The following is an 18546-nucleotide window of genomic DNA, read 5'->3' on the forward strand; positions in this document are numbered from 1 at the left end:
GTAATACTAGCTCTCCAGAGTTACACGTCTCCTTTCAATCATTCATACAATCATTCAATACAATTCATACAATTGAAAATGTCCCTTTTCAATTCCCCAAACAAGAGCTTCTTAGGTACCTTGCATGTGTCCTTTTTCAATTCCCTAGACAATAGCTTCTTAGGAATCTTGCCTGCATCCCCTTTCAATTCCCCAGACAATAGCTGCTTAGGACCCTTGCATGGGTCCTATGTCAATTCCCCATATAGTAGCTTTTTATATATCTGGTGTGAGTACTTATTCAATTCCCCATGTAATAGCTGTTTATGTATCCTGCCTGTGTCCTTTTTCAATTCCCCATACAGTAACTGCCTGGGTAATCCTGCAGTCACCCATTCTTTCACCTGGCTAACCCAGTGAAACTATGCTACCGTGACCCTTGTTACTTTCCTGTTGAGCTGTCTGCATTCATTCGTTCATTCATTCAATCGCATTTATTGAGAGCTTACTGTGTGCCAAGCACTGTTCTAAGCACTTCAGAAAGTATAAAACAACAATAAACAGACACATTCATAGCCCATAATGAGCTTATATTCCAGGGCCTTGTTGTTAGTAAAATAGATGAGCTGGTAAAGGAGAAATTGGTTTCCCGCAGACACATCCCCTATGCATTATTAGTGGACCTCAGGCCTTCAAGGCTTTTCAATTGAGAGTGAATCACAATTCTCTGAGGTGAAGAAGGTGAAGTTTACTTCATGCAAACAACTTTCTGCTTTGATTTCTCAACATCAGGTCTTCTAGGCCCAAGAAAAGACTATTTGTAGTGGGAAAAGAGAATATTTGCTTCATACAAAATCTCTCCTGTTAACGTTTCCACCTCAAACCTGATGAGAAAAACCATGATCTGGACAAGGAGAAATTTTCTTCATCCAGAAATGTCTCCTAAATGTAAGTCCACCTGCAGCCTTCAAGACCTTTTAATTGAGAATGAATAAGGGATATATGAAGTGGAAAAGGAGCAATTTGCCTAATGCAAAAAAAATCTCCTGCTGTGATTTCTCTCCCTAAGGTCTTCAAGGGGTCAAAAGAGAATATTTGAGATTGAAAAGGGAGAAATTTGCTTCACACAAACTGTCTCTGACTTTTATTTCTCCACTTCAGGCCTTCAAGACTTTTTAATTGAGAGTGAATCGGGATTATTTGAGGTGGAAAAGGAGAAAGTGGCTTCCTGCAAAAAATGTCCTGCATTGATTTCACTACCCCAGGTCTTCAGTGCCTGAAAAAAGGAATATTTGAAGTGCAAAAGGAGAAACTTGCTTCTTGCAGAAATTATCCCATTAATTTGTCCACCACAGGTCTTCAAGACCTGAAGACAAAATATAGGAACTGGAAAGGCAGAAACTGGCTTGATGCAAAAAAATTATCCTGCTTGTATTTCTCTACCTAAGATCATCCAGGTCTCCAAAGAGAATATTTGAGGTGAAAAAGGAGAAATCTGTCTCATGCAAAATAATCTCCAGATTTTAAGTACTCTTACCTAAACTTTTCAAGACCTGCAGAGGGACAAGGTGTAATATGGTTCATGCCAAAAAAAAAAAAAAAACCAACTCCCCCACCCCAAAACCTCTCTCATTTGTTTCTCTACCTATGGCCTTTAAGGTCTGCAAAGAGAACATTTGAGGAGTTAAAGGAAATATGACCCACATACAGGTTTCCTCTTTTTTTTTAAACCACCTCATCCTTACCATACTTGTGTTTTATTCTAAGATTGTGAGCCCCTGGAGGGCCAGGGTTCCTAACTCTCGCTTGTGTATTTTTTCCCCCCAGCGCTTAGTACAGAACTCTACACACAGTAGTTTAATAAATACTATCGCTATTACTACTACTATTACTCCTACTAGTACTATGTTGCCGCTTTGTACTTCCCAAGCGCTTAGTACAGTACTCGGCACACAGTAAGTGCTGAATAAATACGACAATGAATGAATGAATGGTAATCTCATTCTGTCATTTGATGCTGAGTTTGGTTCAGAGATGATGCTGAGGAACCTGCTCCAGGAGTTGAAATAACATGATTTATGCCAATATTAATTGGAAGGGCCACAATTTATCATCATCATCAATCGTATTTATTGAGCACTTACTATGTGCAAAGGAAGACATTTAAATCTCTATCAACTCTGACAGCTTAATTGCTCTCCCTAAGTGTTGTCTGGCAGCGCTCTGGGCTACTGGCTCCTTTCGGACTCTCTTCGATGCTGTGGTAATACTCTACAGACTCCATTGGTCTGGGATTCCTAAAGGATTCTGGCAAAGATTTAACTTCAAGTGAAGATTATTGGTCTTGAATCAACAGTTTGTTGTCTGCTGGAAGCTAGAGCTGAGGATTTAGGTAAGTGCAAGTGAAGGTTGTTAGCCTTCAACGCATAGCTTGGGGCTTACTGAAAACTAGACCTGTAAATAATAATAATAATAATGGCATTTATTAAGTGCTTACTATGTGCAAAGCACTGTTCTAAGCGCTAGCTCATTCTTGAGGCCTGCTGGATTCTGCCAAGGTTAAGGCAGTTATATTTTTCTCTGTGTCCGCAACTACTAATTTGCAAGGCACTGCAGTGGTTCTCAATCAATCAAAGACTGTGTACAGAACACTGTATTAAGCACTTGGGAGAGAACGGTACAACAGAACTGGTAGACACGTTCCCTGCCCACAACGAGTTTACAGTCTGGAAAGTTCTGGATGGCTTTGACTATCAGCAGAGTTGATCAATACAACACAAAACAAATATTTCCTTCCGGCCTCCAGAAGCAAAATTGTCTAGTGAGGAAGCAGCATGGCCTAGTAGAAAGAAGACGGACCTGAGAGTGTGAGGGTGAGTGTTCTAATCCTAGTTCTGCCACCTGTCCGCTGTGTGACCTTGGGCAAGTCACTTCACTTCTCTGTGCCTCAGTTACCTCCTCTGGAAAATGGGGATTTAGAGTGGGACAGGGATTTTGTCCAACCTGATTACCTTGCATCTACCCCCAGCACTTAGCTATGTTTGGCACACAGTGAATGCTTCACAAATACCACTACTGTTTTAGGATTCATAAGAATATATTCCCAACATCCTAAACTCCTTTGGAGGCTGTAGTCAAGGTGACCTCTGGAATTCACCAGTGCAAACCTATAAAGCTGTCCATGGTATAGAAAGGTGTCACTTCCAAAGTAGAGAGGCAAGTTCAATGCATGAAGATAGGGCATAACGGACATGTACTTTCCAAGCACTTAGTACAGTGCTCTGCACACAGTAAGTGCTCAACAAATATGGCTGAATGAATGGATGAATTTCAGTTTCTAGACTGTAAGCTTGTGTGAGCAGGGAATATGTCTTTTATACTGCTATGCTGTACTCTCCCAAGTGCTCAGTATAGTACTCTGCATACAGTAATCCCTCAATAAATATGATTGACTGACTAAACAGCCCATACACTGGATCTATTCTATTTATTTTATTTTGTTAGTATGTTTGGTTTTGTTCTCTGTCTCCCCCTTTTAGACTGTGAGCCCACTGTTGGGTAGGGACTGTCTCTATATGTTGCCAATTTGTACTTCCCAAGCGCTTAGTACAGTGCTCTGCACATAGCAGAGCTCTGCTCAATAAATACGATTGATGATGATGATGTGCAAAGAACGCCCCCTTTCTCTGACTCTTGCATTTCAGTAAAGTCTGTAAACTGATTACAAGGAAGAAGCCCAATTGTAATATATTAGGCTTCGTTTTTAGATTTGAAGAATAGATCTGCTGGTTTCCAACAGGGACCGGGTGATCACGGGAAAAGGCAGAAATTGTGAGAGATCCAATGGAAGAGTACTTGAGCTCAGTTTTAGAGAAAGGCTCTGTGTTTCTTAAAAGCTGAAAACCCACAACCGCAGTCGATCTCATTTCCTTGACAAATCTAGGCTCTTTCCTTTGTGCTGTATGTTGAGGCCGATAGAACAGGAGAAAGCAAAGGCAAAGTGATCGCTGACTTAGCAGTCCCCCTCCTGCAAGCACGAGGGGCCTGCATTTTATCACACTCGGCTCCGGTGAATTTCTACGGGGCTAAAATTCCACTGGTTTTCAGAGGTTCCCTTCCAACCTGTGGCTGCAGTGACTACTTGAAAAGAGTGAGAGGGCATTCTGGACTTAAGATGACTGAAAACTGTAGAGTGAAACTGAAGGGGAGTCTTCGCTGCCTGACAAGAATGTAGGCAGACACCCTGGGGAGCTGGAGTAGAGACCTTAGCATTCTTTCATCCCTCCTTGAAAGTCAAAATGGCTTCTGGCTGAGTGTAGCAAAGGCAGAGTCATGTTAAGGGCCAAGCTTTAAAGAATTCAGGTATTAGGAACACATCTTCCTATTCTCCACTGAAGCGACGTGGATGTTGAGGAGTCATTTTCTGTTGAATCAGAGATAGAGACGGACAGGGTGTATAATAATAATAATGGCATTTGTTAAGCACTTACTATGTGCCGAGCACTGATCTAAGCACGGTGGTAGATATAAGGTAATCAGGTTGTCCCACGTGGGGCTCACAGACTTAATCTCCACCGTACAGATGAGGTACCTGAGGCACAGAGAAGTTAAGTGACTTCCCTAATGTCACACAGCTTAGAAGTGGCAGAGCTGGGATTAGAACCCACTACCTCCAACTCTCAAGCCCGTTCTCTTTCCACTTAGCCAACTTGATTCTCCAAAATGAGAAAATGAGGGCATAAAATGAGTACTTCCGTACAAGAGCGATGCTGAGGTATTTTTTGCTAATTTGACTGGGTCATTATTATAATGGACCCCGGTCGAGATGCCTACTTACCATTTAAAGCGTGGAGGTGAAAATGTGGCAGGAATTTTATGGGGGATGAGGAATGGGAGGGCACATGCTTCTATGAGTTAACAGGCCAGAAAGCCACTATTTGGGCCATGGCCTAGTGGATAGAGAATGGGCCTGGGGGGTCAGAAGGGCCTGCGCTCTAATCCCGGTTCCACCACCTGTCTGCTGTGGGACCTTGGGCAAGTCATTTAATTTCTCTGTTCCTCAGTTCCCTCATATGTAAAATGAGGATTAAGACTGTGAACCCCATGAGGGAAAGGGTCTGTGTCCAAACTGATTAGTTTGTATTCATTCATTCAATCATATTTATTTAGCACTTACTGTGTGCAGAGCACTGTACACTTGGGAAGTACAAATTGGCAACATATAGAGACAGTCCCTACCCAACAACGGGCTACATCTACACCAGAGTTTAGAACAGTGCCTGACACAAATGCTATTATTATTGTTACTATTATTATTATTTTTCCACCCTGACTGGACTCTCCCACATCTTGCTGGTATTCTCAGTCACTTGACCGGTAGTATTTATTGGGTGCTTGCATATGCAATGACTCAATTAGTGATACTGACTGAGTGCTTACTGTGTGCAGAGCCCGTACTAAGCACCTGGGAGAGTACAAAATAATGGAGTTGGTAGATATGTTCTCTGCCCACAACGAGTTTATGGTCTAGAGGGGAAAGATGCAGAGCACTGTGATAAACAAGGCTGGGAGTAAAAGCAGGCAGAGCGAATCATCCCCATGGACATGGGTAGTTGGAGTTGGGTCTGAGCCTCCGAGAACTCTCATAAACATCTGGTGCCTTCTGAGTGAGGGATGAACGTACATATCTTGGGTCTGCTCCTCCTCTAGGCTATAAGCTCACTGTGGGCAGGAAATGTGTCTGTTTACTGTTCTATCGCACTCTCCCAAGCGCGTAGTGCAACGCTCTGCACACGGTAAGTGCTCAATAAATAGGACTGGATGAATGAATCGAATGTCTGAGCCCACGAGAGTGCCCTAAACAGCTGGTGTCTTCTGAGTTGGGGTCCAGGGTTGCCCCGCCAATAGCAATTCTATCACCTCTATGTGGCTTCTTCCCAGGCACGCTAATACTACATGGTATTTATGATGAGTGCACGACTATTTAAGCAGCGTGGCTTAGTGGAAAGAGCCTGGGCTTGGGAGTTAGAAGTCATGGGTTTTAATCCCGGCTCCGCCACTTATCAGCTGTGTGACTTTGGGCAAGTCACTTAACTTCTCTGTGCCTCAGCTACCTCATCTGTAAAATAGGGATGAAGACTGTGAGCCCCACGTGGGACAACGAGATTTCCTTGTATCTATTCCAGTGCTTAGAACAGTGCGTGGCACATAGTAAGCGCTTAACAAATACCATCATCATCATCACTATGTGCCAAACTCTGTGCCAAGCTCTGGGGGAGATACAAAACAATCAAATTAGAAGCAGCATGGCCTAGCTGAAAGAGCACAGGCCTGAGTAAGAGAACCTGGGTTCTAATCCTGGTTCTGTTGCTTGCCCGCTGTTTGACCTTGATTAAGTCTCTTCGCTTCTCTGGGCCTCAGTTTCCGCCTTTTGTAAAATGGGGATTCAATATACGGTCTCCCTCTTATTTAGATCATAAGCCCCATATGGGACAAGGACTATGTCCAATTTTATGACTTCGTATCTACCCCAGTGCAAATGCTTAAAAAAAACTATATCCTTATTTGGTAGAATCACTGTCCAACAAGAGGGACTTTTTAACCTTCTGGATTTGGGCCACTCTGGAATATATGTCCAAGGGGTCTAGAGTTCATTGTACTCAATTCTCTGGCGGACTTGGGACCTCAGTGACCAGTTTCTGTTGGTTTGTTTCCTGTTTCGGGGAAATAATACTAATAATTATAGTACTTGTTAAGCACTTAATGTGTACCAAGCACTGTTCTAAACCCTGGGGTAAATACAAGTTAATCTGATGGGACACAGTCCCTATCCTTCATAATAATAATAATAATAATAATAATGGCATTTATTAAGCACTTACTATGTGCAAAGCACTGTTCTAAGTGCTGGGGAGGTTACAAGGTGATCAGGTTGTCCCACATGGGGCTCACAGTTTTAATCCCCATTTTACAGATGTGGTAACTGAGACACAGAGAAGTTAAGTGACTTGCCCAAAGTCACACAGCTGACAACTGGCGGAGCCGGGATTTGAACCCATGACCTCTGACTCCAAAGCCCATGCCCTTTCCATTTAGCCACACTGCTTCTCAGTGGAATATATGTCCAAGGGGTCTAGAGTTCATTGTACTCAATTCTCTGGCAGACTTGGGACCTCGGTGACTAGTTTCTGTTGGTTTGTTTCCTGTTTTGGGGAAATAATAGTAATGATTATGGTGCTTGTTAAGCACTTAATATGTACCAAGCACCGTTCTAAACCCTAGGGTAAATACAAATTAATCTGATGGGACACAGTCCCTGTCCTACATGGAGCTCACACTCTTAATCCCCATTTTACAGATGAGGTAACTGAGATCCAGAGAAGTAATCAAGGTCACACAGCCCAAGGTCATACAGCAGACATGTGACAGGCCTGGAATTAGAACCCAGGTCCTTCTGATTCCCAGGCCTGTGCTGTTTCCACTAAGCCATGCTGTCTGGTGTCCCCAGGCAGCAGAGAATAGCAATGTTGGGGACAATTCTGAGTGGTTTCCTGTTACACTGGATCAAGGACTTATGCCAGGATTGTCAGGGATGACGAGGCTGTGGACTAGGTAGATGTGCTCTCTAGAAGTTCAACTGAGGAGGTTGCACTTTTATCATGGATTTGAGGAGGATGGATGGCAAAATGGCATTCCCCTTCCTTTTCTCTAGAGGACACATATCCACCAGGATCAACAATGTCTATTTTCTGTCAATCAATCAATCAGTTACATTCATCGAGTGCTTACTGTGCACAGAGCACTGTACTAATTGCTTGGGAGAGTAATTCTAATCCCATCTCCGGCACTTGTCTGCTGTATGACCTTGGGCAAGTCACTAAACTTTTGTGTGATTCATTCATTCATTCACTCATTTAATCATATTTATTGAGCACTTACTGTGTGCAGAGTACTGTACTGAGCGCTTGGAAAATATAATTCGGCTAAAGATAGAGACAGTCCCTACCCAACAACGGGCTCTCAGTCTAGAAGGGGGAGAGAGACAACAAAACATGTAGACAGATGTCATAGTCATCAGAACAAATAGAATTATAGCTATATACACTTAGTACAGTGCTCTGCACACAGTAAGCGCTCAGTAAATATGATTGAATGAATGAATGAATGAAATATGTAGTGTTTAACGGTGAGAGAACCTACCCACTAGTCCATTCCTCCATAGTGACAGAGAGGCAGCGTGGCTTAGTGACTCACAGGGCTGGGAGTCAGAAGGTCATGGGTTCTAATTCCAGCTCTCCCACTTGTCTGTGGTGTGATCTTGGGCAGGTCACTTCCCTTCTCTGGGCCTCAGATCCCTCATCTGTAAATTGGGGGTCGAGACTGTGAGCCCCACTTAGGACAGGAACTGTGTCCAACCCGATTTGCCTGGATCCACCCCAGTGCTTAGTATAGCGCCTGGCACAGAGTAAGTGCTTAACAAATACCACTGATATATATATCTTTGCCTTTTTTTGCAGGACTATATTTGCCTTTATAGTAGTCTGTTGATGGGAGCTATTGGAATATTACATTCACCAGGGGAGTTGGTAGTTTAGTGTGCTGGGTCAGTATGAAAATGTGGAAACTAAACAGACCTCAAAATATCCATGGAGATGGCACACTCTCAGGAATGGAAACAAAAGCAATGATACAAGATAGATGGAGAGGAGATATAGAATGTAAAATGTCAAGCCATTCAGAGGAGAGACTGCCTTTTGTTTCTCTGTGTGTGTGTGTGTGTGTTTTGTTTTGTTTTTTTACATCTAAGTCGACTGGTATTTCTAGTGCTCGGAACATCGAATTCCTCTTTGTTTTGTATAGATTATTTCATGGCATAAACAGTAACCGTTATTTTCTCAAGAAAAGCATTCTAATCCGGATTCAAATCGAGCTTACTCATTCTGATAACAAATTGTGCATTGACACACTGCCTTTGAAAGAGCAGAGCCCAATGTTTATCTAATCAGAATTTATTTGCAAGTTTTTCCATTTCTATATCCCTTTCTACTTTACATAAGGGCTATGCACATGCTTCAACATGTTCTTCCCAGAGTCTTAATTGTTTTATTTAAGCTCTCTAGTGCCGTTTCAGCAGGATCTCGAAACAATATGGCAAGCTCATGCAGGGACCAGTTGACGGGAAGAACAAAATATGTATCATAAAGATAAAATGAAGAAAACCTCTTATCCTGCCAGACTGCAAGATTCTTGAGGGCAAGGATCATTTCAGCTAATTCTGTTTTACTCTCCCAAGTAGTTTGCAGTGCTTGGCACATAGTATGAACCACTCAGTAAATACCACTGATGGATTGACTGAGGTGTAGTTATGGAGAGGTGGGAGACCAGAACAGGACACTCTGACATACATAGCAATTTAAAATTGGTTACTACCTTTGAACAGGCATAGAGATAAGGAGAAGAAGGAGGAGGCATTTCTATTCCATTCCTAACTTGGGCAAGGGCAAGCGAGTGGAAGCAATCTGCTACAAGTCAAAACTCACCTGGGCTGGGCAGCAGTGGCATGGCAGAGAGTCGTGGGTGGAGAATGCTTGGAAGAAGGCATAGGTAAACCACTTCCAGATTTTTTCCATTTTTCCCAAGAAAACTCTAAGGGTACACTACCAGAATAATTGCAGAAGGAGGTGGGACATTCTGGGAGAGATGTGCTTGTGGCATCGCAGGGTTGGAGATGATTCAATGGCTAAGACAAGGAGGAGGAGGAAGAGAAGGTGGAATAGGAAAAAGAAGGAGGAGAAGAAGAAGAAAGAAGAGGGGGAGAAGAAGGAGAAGGAGGAGATGGAGAAGAAGAAGGAGGAGGGAAAGGAGGAGAAGGACAAGGAGAAGGAGAAGGAAAAAGGAGAAGAAGAAGGAAGAAAAAGAAGAATGTCAAATATTGAAGAGTCTAATGAAAGATATACTAAAGAACAGTCTCTCCATTTACACAATGAGAAAGCCATCCACAGTTTTACCAGCCTCAGATACACATTCTGCAAAGACAAGTGGCAGAGCTGGGAGTTGAACCCACGACCTCTGACTCCAAAGTCCATGCTCTTTCCACTGGGCCACGCTGCTTCTCACAGTCTTAATTCTTATTTTGCAGGTGAGGGAACTGAGGCACAGAGAAGTTAAGTGATTCGTCCAAGGTCACATAGCAGACAAATGGAGGAGCTGGGTTTAGAGTCAGTGCTTAGTACGGTGTCTGGCACATAGTAAGCTCTTAAATTCCATTACAAAAATATCCAGTTCCTTCTGACTCCCACCCCGTTCTCAAAGCTTTAGTAAGTTCACATCTCCTCCAAGAAGCCTTTCCGGAATAAACCCTCTTTTCCCCAGCTCCCTCTCAATCAATCAACCAATCATATTTTTTGAGCACTTACTGTGTGCAGAGCACTGTACTAAGTACTTGAAAGAGTACACTCTAACAGTTGGTAGACACGTTCCCTACCCACAACAAGCTTACAGTCTAGAGGGGGTTGACAGACATTAATGATGATTTTATATCTACCCCAGCACTTAGTACAGTGGTTGGCACACAGTAAGCGCTGAACAAATCCCATAATGATCATAATGTAATAATAATAATTATAATGACGGTATTTGTTAAGCCCTTGCTATGTGCCAAGCAATGTTCTAAGGGCTGGGATAGATACAAGGTAATCAGGTTGTCCCACATGGGGCTCACAGTCTTAATCCCCATAATTATTATTATAGTAAGTACTCAATAATACTACTGTATGACTGACTGTGACTGAAACACTCATCATTCCCTTTCTCCGAAACAAGTTTATCCAAGAGTTAAACCATCTGGCTTGTGAGAGCACTGGGACAGTAGGATTTAGCGAACGGAGAACAGGCCTGATAGGCTGAAGGACCTAGGTTCTAATCCCGGCTTCACCCCACGTCCGCTGCGTGACCTTGGGCTAGTCACTTCACTTCTCTGTGCCTCAGTTACCTCATCTGTAAAATGGAGATAAGAGTGTGAACCGCCACATGGGACAGGGACTGTGTCCAACCTAACTTGTATCTACTCCAGCGCCTAGAAAAGTGCTTGGCACACAGTACATGCTTAACGAGTACCATAATTATTATTACTATTAAGGAAGTGGTCCCATTTTTGGACTCCTGTTCCTGTAGAAATGCCACCATCTGAGCATGTGGCTGTGCTCCATGGGCTCTTAGGAGCAAGACCAATCATTCAAAGTCGATGACAGGATGGTACGCCTTCCGTGTATGCTTTAAAGGTGGTTGGAAACAAGGGGGTTTTTTTTCACCTCTGTCACACCTGAAAGCTGTATACTCTACTCACATCCAAGGAAAAGTCTTTGTGGTTTCACATTTGATGGGACCCGGAGGGCTGAGCTAAGGAGGCCCTGTGGTCTCTTTAAGGAAACTGGAGCAGTAGATTATTGCTCCATTTCGCCACCGCCGCCAGCCACAGAGCGTGAGGCTTGGCGGCCGTGCCTTTGGTGTTTCGTTGTTTTTCCAGGTGCCACTCTTGTGTCGCAGCCATCTGCTCTTCCGCAGGGCAGAATTTCAATGCCGTGGAAATTGCCAGAACCAAGATGGAACTAGTAAAACATTGAGGGCGAAAACGCTTCCAAAATCAAAATCGGTCTGCACCCCTAGGACAATGTAAGTAAATGGTTATTGCTCTATCCAGAGCATGAGGACATTTCTGGGAGGAAAAACATTCCGGAATATTCTCTCCCCAAATGGCCCATTCCCTTTACAGCTCTCTCGTAAAGGGTTCAGACCGGAGATCCTGAGAGAATTCCAGCCCACAAAGCCTACTGTGAGCTTCTCAGCATGGGGCTGGAGTCTGGTGTCAGATGAGAAGCAGCGTGGCTCAGTGGAAAGAGCGGGGGCTTTGGAGTCAGAGGTCATGGGTTCAAATCCCTGCTCCACCGACTGTCAGCTGTGTGACTTTGGACAAGTCACAATTTCCCTGGGCCTCAGTTACCTCATCTGTAAAATGGGGATTAAGACTGTGAGTCCTCCGTGGGACAACCTGATCACCTTGTAACCTCCCCAGTGCTTAGAACAGTGCTTTGCACAAAGTGCTTAATAAATGCCATTATTATACCCTTGTCTATCAATCAATCCATCAGTGGTATTTTTTGAGCACTTACTGTGTGCAGAGCACTGTACTTAGTGCTTCGGAAACTACAATACAACAGAGTTGGTAGGTATGATCTCAGCCCCCTTGGAGCCTACAGACTACAGGGAGAGACAGACATTAAGATAGAATAGGGGTAGTCTCAAAATTAGGGATAGGGAAAATTGTAGAGCGGGGCTGGGACAAGAATCAAAGTTCTTAAGGGCTGCTCAGCCAAGTTGACGCGGAGTGGAGGGCGGATAGGGGAAACAAAAAACTTTGCCAGAGAAGGCCTCTTTTTTATGGTATTTGTTAAGCGCTTACGATGTGCCAAGCACTGAACTAAGCACTAGGGTAGATACAAGCTTATCAGGTTGGACACAGTCCCTGTCCCTCAGGGGGCTCGCAGTTTAAATTGGAGGGAGGAGGATCTAATCCCCATGTTGCAGATGAGGAAACTGAGGCACAGAGAAGTTAAGTGACTTTCCCGAGCTCACTCAGTGAGCAATTGACGAAGCTAGAAATAGAACCCAGATCCTCTGACTTTCAGACTCGTGCTCTTTCCACTAAGCCACATGGCTTCCCTTTGAGGAGATGCAATTTTGGGGGTGGAGAGAGTGGTGGATTCTCAGATATGAAGGGGGAGGAAGTTTCAAGCCAATGAGATTATGTGGGCAAGGGGGCAGTGATGGGGTAGATGAAGTTGAGGTAAATAGCGACAATAACAATAATAATAATAATTGTGGTAATTGTTAAGTGATTACTATGTGCCAGGCACTATACAGTGCACTGGGGTAGATGCAAGCAAATCAGTTTGGACACAGTCCCTGTCCCACATGGGGCTCATAGACTTAATCCCCATTTCACAGATGAGGCAACTGAGGCCCAGGGAAGTAAGATGACTTGCCCAAGGTCACACAGCAGAGTTGCGGCAGGGCCAGGATTAGAACCCAGGTCCTCAGAGAGTAGGTTGGCATTAGAGGAATGGGGGCCGGAGTGCAGGTTGGGTTGTAGCAGTTCAGTGAGAAAGAGAGGAGGGAGGGAGCTGACTGAGTGCCTTAATGTCGTTGGTAAGGAGTGTAGGTTACAGGATTTGGAGGGAAGAATTTCTATGTTTGCAGTTCTCGGTGCAAACCATTACCCAAATACCCAAGAATCAACATACATATGTTTCTAACTCCAGCAACAGTCCAACCTTGATCACAGTTTGCATGGTCATTCAGTCAATCATATTTATTATTATTATTGATAATAATAATAATAGTGACATTTATTAAGCGCTTACTATGTGCAAAGCACTGTTCTAAGCACTGGAGAGGTTACAAGGTTACCTCCTCCAGAAGGCCTTCCCAGACTGAGCCCCCTCCTTCCTCTCCCCCTCCACCCCTTTTCCATCCCCCCGCCTTACCTCCTTCCCCTCCCCACAGCACCTGTATATATGTATATATGTTTGCATGTATTTATTACTCTATTTATTTATTTATTTATTTATTTTATTTGTACATACTTATTCTATTTATTTTATTTTGTTAATATGTTTTGTTTTGTTCTCTGTCTCTCCCTTCTAGACTGTGAGCCCGCTGTTAGGTAGGGACCGTCTCTACATGTTGCCAACTTGTACTTCCCAACTGCTTAGTACAGTGCTCTGCACACAGTAAGCGCTCAATCAATACAATTGAATGAATGAATGAAAGGTGATGAGGTTGTCCCACGGGGGGCTCACAGTCTTAATCCCCATTTTACAGATGAGGTAACTGAGGCCCAGAGAAGTTAAGTGACTTGCCCAAAGTCACACAGCCGACCATTGGCGGAGTCGGGATGTGAAACCACGAACTCTGACTCCAAAGCCCATGCTCTTTCCACTGAGCCACACTGCTTCTCTGTGCTTGAGTGCTTACTGTGTGCAGAGCACCGTACTAAGCTCTTGGGAAAGTTCAATATAAGAATTATAGAATATAATATGATAATATAATGATAGTAGTACATGGTGTGATAGATACAGTTATATGTGGATGAAATTCAGGCACAGAAATACAGGGACAAGAACACACAGAAGCCCTGAGACGGGGAGAAGTAGAGAGTTGGAGATAAATGCAGAAATAGAGACAGGCTGTCACAATCAGACCTAGAGAGACACCGAAGGGCCAGGGAGACAAGGGCATCTCCACCCTGTCCTTAATAATAATGATGATAATGATGACATTTGTTAAGCGCTTACTATGTGCAAAGCACTGTTCTAAGCGCTGGGCGGGGGATACAAGGTGATCAGGTTGTCCCGCGGGGGGCTCACCTTTATCATCACCATTTTACAGATGAGGTAACTGAGGCTCCAAGAAGTTAAGTGACTTGCCCAAGATCACCCAGCAGACATGTGGTGGAGCCGGGATTCGAACCCATGACCTCTGACTCCAAAGCCCGTACTCTTTCCACTGAGCCACGCTGCTTCTTCAGTGGTTCTGCCATTTCCAATTTCCAATTTGGCTGACACGACCGCCATCTTATCCTGATGCTCCATTTAGCCCTTTGAGCTCCTCACCATCAGAAACAGAAATTGCCCATCCCCTTTTCGTTCGATGGAGAAAAGTTCTGGGTCTTTCGGTGCTCTTAGAAAACGTGGAGAGTCTGGATTTTTTTTTTCTTTTCAAATATCCAGTGCTTGCTCTGCTGACCCCATCTTTGTATCTTACTCTTTCAGTTCACCTATTTGTCTATCTCTCTCAGGGCTCTTCAGTGCTATTTTCATTCTGTAACGTCCACCGCTCCACTGTCAGAATGGAAGAAACTGTGGAGAGGAAGCGACCATATTTTATAATATTCCGTGAGGTTGCAGGGAGAGGACAGAGATGTAGTTGTGAAGGACAGAGATAACCCAGTCACAACTTCCTAATCATAGCTTTGTGGGGCAGAAGATAAAATGGGGCCACAACCAAACTCTCAGGAACTCTGCCTCACATTTTGGCACTAATAGAATTTTGCTCTCCTGGGGTGAGAAAAATTGAAAACCTTCAAGCCTTTGGACAAGATAAACTAAAACAAGTCTAGGGAAGCCAAACCACTTTGAGTTCTCAGAGCTTTAGCAAAATAATACAATCTCAGAGGCCAGCAGGGTCTGGTAGGTGTGAACAATGAATACCCAACACACAAAAGTACACAGTCTACTTGGAATTGAAGTCCAGGAAGTTTCAGAACTTGGAAAGTCGAGCAATCGAAGATCAAAGCAGGGAAACATTGCACATATCTTATAAGGCATTTTCCAGTTTGGCTGATACTATTTATGTTTGGGAATGGCGAGTGCACCCCAGAGAAGTTTGGTAAGCTCTGTGAAAGACAGCTTTGGCTGTATATGAGATCCAGGGAGGTGTGTACTCCATGTTCAGCCAATTATCCCTGATCCTGGCCTAAATGATCAGCCATTCCCTCTGGCTCTTGCCTTTTTTTAAAAAATCATAATTATAATGGTATTCACTATGTGCCAAGCACTGTTCTAGTTCACTAGGGCAAAGCCAACCTTTACTATTGCTTTTCAGGACTTAGCTACTTTCCTGATTCTCCAGAAATGCTCACTGGATTGTCAAATTAGCATATTACTTTTCTCAGTTTTCCTAGATTAACAGCAGACCACTAGTCTCCCCATGTTCAAAACCCCCCTGTAATCACATTTCCTCCAGGAAGCCTCCCTACTTTAATCGATCAACTCCCCACTCTATTTCATTCATTCAATTGTATCTATTGAGCGCTTACTGTGTGCAAAGCAGTGTACTAAGCACTTGGGAAGTACAAGTTGGCAACATAAAGAGACGGTCCATACCCAACAAGGGGCTCATTTCACTTCCTATTGCAATATCTATACTTGTGAGTCCACACCCCCAAAACTGAGGCAGTCACCCCTTCTCTTCTCCCTTTTTATTCTTAAGGTATTTGTTAAGCACTTACAATTTTCCGGGTACTGTGCTAATCGCTGGAGTAAATACAAACTTCTCAGGTTGTGCACAGTTCAAGTCCCATAGGGGGCTCATGGTTTTAATCCTCATTTTATAGATGAGGGAACTCAGGCATAGAGAAGAGAAGTGACTTGCCCCAGGTAGTACAGCAGACACGTGGAGGAGCCGAGATTAGAACCCAGGTCCTTTGACTCCAAGGCCTGTGCTCTATTTGCTAGGCCACGTTCCTTTTCTAAGTATTCAACAGCAAGCCCTGGTGAGATTCAAGCCCACGATCCCTGGTTTATGAAACTAGTGCTCTGACCCCTGAGCTGAGAGCACTCAGTCTCTCTAACTCTCTGTTTCTCCCTGTCTCCGTGGTTCTGTGTGTTCTTGTCTCTGGGCTTTTTTAAATCTACCTCCCTGTGCCTGAAATGTGCCTGTATATCTCTGTATCTATAATAATAATAATTTTGGTATTTGTTAAGCGCTTACTACGTGCAAAGCACTGTTCTAAGCTTTGGGGAGGTTACAAGGTGATCAGGGTGTCCCACGTGGGGCTCACAATCTTAATCCCCATTTTACAGATGAGGTAACGGAGAAGTGAAGTAACTCGCCCAAAGTCACACAGCTGAAAAGCGGCAGAGCTGGGATTTGAACCCACGACCTCTGACTCCAAAGCCCGGGCTCTTACCACCGAGCCACGCTGCTTTCCCTATAATCAATCAATCGTATTTATTGAGCTCATACTGTGTGCAGAGCACTGTACCAAGCGCTTAATAGATGGCACTTATCTTGAAATTCTGTTGCCTCCCCCTACCTAAAATTTATTTTAGTATCTGTCTCTCTGACTCCCCTCTCAGGGTCGCATCTGGAGAGTTTCCAGTCCTCTACCAGTCTTGACTACGGGAGGGAGAGTCAAGCAGAGGCCTACCCATTCCATTCCTAGCTTGGCCAGTGGCTAGCGAGGGGAAGGCAATCGGCTACAAGTCAAAACTCACCCGTGCTGGGCACGGGAGAGAGTCGAGAGTGGAGAATCAAGTTGACTACGTGGAAGGAGGCAATTTTAAACACTTCTGTATCTTTACCAAGAAAACTCTGTGGATCCACCACCAGAACGATTGTAGATGGAGGCGGGCCGTCCTGGGCGAGTTGTGTCCATGAAGTCGCTATGGGCCGAAGACGACTCTTTTTAGATGTCTCCCCCTTTTAGACTGTGAGCCCACTGTTGGGTAGGGACTGTCTCTATATGTTGCCAACTTGTACTTCCCAGGTGCTTAGTACAGTGCTCTGCACACAGTAAGTGCTCATTAAATACGATTGATTGATTGACTGACTAAACAGCCTAAGACAAGACTCTCTGACTAGATTGTTTCTCTACTGTGCTCTTTTGAGTGTATGTTTCAGTGCTCTGCACACAGTAAGAACTCAGTAAAGACCCTTACATGATTGTTGGCGTGTGAGCAAAAAGTAAGGCAGTTTTACAACCCCTCAGGTTACAGTATCTCATTTGAAGTGGGTCTTTATTGACTGCTTACTGAATTCAGGGCACTTTACTAAACACTTGGGAAGGACAAGAGCATCCCAAGACCCTTTCCAGACTGAACCCCCTCCTTCCTCTCCCCCTCCTCCCCATCCCCTCCCCACAGCACCTATATATATCAATCAATCGTATTTATTGAGCGCTTACTGTGTGCAGAGCACTGTACTAAGCGCTTGGGAAGTACAAGTTGGCAACATATAGAGACAGTCCCTACCCAACAATGGACTCACAGTCTAAAAGGGGGAATATATACATATATATATATATATATATTTGTATTTATATTTATGTACATATTTATTAGTCTATTTTATTTGTACATATTTATTCTATTTATTTTATTTGTTAATATGTTTTGTTTTGCTTTCTGTCTCCCCCTTCTAGACTGTGAGCCCGCTGTTGGGTAGGGACCGTCTCTATATATTGCCAACTTGTACTTCCCAAGCGCTTAGTACAGTGCTCTACACACAGTAAGCGCTCAATAAATACGATTGATTGATTGATTAGTACAGTGCTCTGAACAGAGTAAGTGCTCAATAAATACAATTGAATGAATGAATGAATGAAGACCCATTCTCTGCCCCAGAAGAGCTTGCTTTCTAACGAGGGAGACAGACATAGAAATAGTCACAAGCAGAAGAATCAGTACATTTAAGTGTTTAACTGGATAAACACATATTGTGTATGCAAATGCTAGATTGCAAGATCATTGTGGGCAGGGAATGTGTCTGCTTATTTTTGAATTGTTCTCTCCCAAGCGCTTTGTATGGTGCTCAGCACACAGTAAGCGCTCAATAAATATGACTGACTGCTTATGTATGTGAGTACTTATGTAAATAAATTAGAGCAAGAAGAATCTGGAAAAATGTGATGTGGAACTACAGCATGGCGTAGTGGACAGAACACTGGCCTGGAGTCAGAAGGTCATAGGTTCTAATCCCGATCCCACCACTTTGCTGTGTGACCTTGGG

The 18546-nt window shown here is 43.7% G+C and overlaps 1 non-coding gene across 1 annotated transcript; it reads left to right on the forward strand.

Annotated features, from left to right (window-relative positions):
* The first annotated feature begins 16885 nt into the window (after nt 1-16885).
* On the forward strand, nt 16886-17023 carry LOC119944829. Its single transcript, XR_005455977.1, has one exon. It is a non-coding gene; the product is annotated as a small nucleolar RNA SNORA7 (small nucleolar RNA).
* The last annotated feature ends 1523 nt before the right edge of the window (nt 17024-18546 follow it).

This window comes from Tachyglossus aculeatus, chromosome 23 (genome assembly GCF_015852505.1).
Source record: "Tachyglossus aculeatus isolate mTacAcu1 chromosome 23, mTacAcu1.pri, whole genome shotgun sequence".
Lineage (NCBI taxonomy): Eukaryota > Metazoa > Chordata > Mammalia > Monotremata > Tachyglossidae > Tachyglossus > Tachyglossus aculeatus.